The sequence below is a fragment of the Arachis ipaensis genome, chromosome B10 (assembly GCF_000816755.2).
Source record: "Arachis ipaensis cultivar K30076 chromosome B10, Araip1.1, whole genome shotgun sequence".
Classification (NCBI taxonomy): domain Eukaryota; kingdom Viridiplantae; phylum Streptophyta; class Magnoliopsida; order Fabales; family Fabaceae; genus Arachis; species Arachis ipaensis.
The window spans coordinates 37856028-37858243 of record NC_029794.2 but is presented as its reverse complement, the minus strand read 5'-3'; positions in this window follow the sequence as shown (position 1 = coordinate 37858243).

The window sequence follows — 2216 nt, the reverse complement described above, 5'->3', positions numbered from 1 at the left end:
CCACCTGAAAAACAAGATAAACAAAAATCTGTTCAAAAAATCTCAGATATGATACAACATCCACAATTCAAAATCTTACCCAGATAATCTATAACAGCAGCCTTATTTTCCTCCCACTATAGCAGAGCATAAACAGAAATCAACTCCTTCCGATCAACAACCTCAGTCAAAAACTCAATTATGCACTCATCTTTTGGACTTATAGTTTCAGGCCCTAAAATATTTTGAGGCTCTGAACACCACTAGAGAGGAAATTTCTCCCCCAAATGTTCGTCCACATAGAACGGAAAGTCATCCTCGCAGCTACTTACCTTAAGGTACATTTCTTTAAAGTTCTTAAAAGACGATTTGTATAACTTGAACACACCAAACCCCGGAGAGCTGTTCAAGTTTACCCAACCACCCTTCCAAACACCCTTCGCCTGAAACAATGAGAAAAACAACTCCACTGATGGATTTTCTTCCAAAAATTCTATAAGAATCTCAAACGCCCGAAGGAAAGTCCAACCATTGGGGTGAAGTTGTGAGGGCGCACAGTTCAATTGCTTCAGAACTTTACACTCAAAATCACTGAAAGGAATTCTAACCCTTAGTTCCTCCAAAACACAACTATACATAAAAAAATGCTCAAAACCCTCCCCTCTATGAAAAACCCTATCATCAACCGTACAAGGGAGCAGCTCCAATCGAACCCCAGAATTAGCCCTAGCAACCTTAGACTTATCTATCTCATTCACAGCGCCAATATCCAAAAACAGAAAAATACGATCCCTTACATCATCATTCACCCAGTCATAAGACCAGTCTACCTCCCCTTTCGTTTCTTTCTCATAACCCATTGGAAAAACTGAAGCAGAAAAGGAGAAAAAGAGAACACGATTAAACAAAAAACCAAAAATAACTAAGAGACACTCATCTCTTTTACTCATATTTTGGTTGAAAACGCTTGAGAAAAAATAAAACAGCAAGCATGCAAACCTTCAGAATTCCTAAGCTTTAACTCACACACTTTAACCCAAAATCTCGCTTCCACTTCCCATCAAATCAGTCACGTCAAACCCAATAAACACACCTTGGAAACACGCAAACTCATTAATACCTTCATTTAATTATTTCTCTATCGTAATCATGAATACCTATAGTCTCAGTAACTGTTCAATAAAGCACCTTGACCTGGGGGCTACAAGGCAGAAGCACACGCCGAACTGTTCAGCAGCCGACTCATACATCATTAAAAGCTCAACATGCTTTATTAAACATTTTCCCAGGCTAAGCTTGGGGGCTGTGGTCCGGCCATTACAAATCCAATATCATAAATCGGCTTTATCATCCATAACTCGGCATTATTCACATTATTACCCAGAAAATTGGCGTTATAGTTCGGCATTGCAGTCATTACTCGGTAATTTACGTTATTAATCGGCGTTACAGTTACTATTCGACAATCAATGTCATTCATTAAAAAGTAACGTTACAAATCAGCTTAACAGACTGCTTCACAAAAGTTAAACGTCCAAACCCTTATTATTGCTCTTTAATACAGGCAATAAAGTAGAAACATAACCGATTTATACATTATCACCTATAAAAAGGTATGATCTTCTATCCTAAAGGACACATTGAATTCTCAATACTAACTTAAGCTTCGGAGTGCCTTTGCAGGTACACTCTCTCCCTGTTTCTTGCTCAAAGCTCTACGCGATTGGACACCCTCTTGGAGTAAAGCTCGGATCGTCATAAGGCTTAAAGGTCAGCACCGAAGGTAATAGTTCGGCATCAACTCCCAGAGACTGAGCTCTCCCTCCAGGTATCCATACAAGAACATTAACTATTTGTTTGACATTATACACTTTTATAATTGTGATTTTTGTGTATTATTTTTTTATTATCTTTTCATAATATGATTTATTGATTCCATTAGGTAAAATAAATTAAACAAAAAATTAATCGTAACTAATAATAATAGTGAAAAAATATAGCATACTAACAAAGAGTACTAAGAGTACTAAAAATATACTATATAAAAATTATCATAAAAAATTTTCTGATTTATTTCAATCACTACCAAGATAAATATTTAATTCTTTTTATTTTTAATACTTTCTACTAGAATAATTAATTAAAATATTATTTTAATTATAAATTAATGATTTTATTTTTATTGTATATTATTAACTATTTTATATAAAAATTAATTTTGATTTGTTTATATTTAA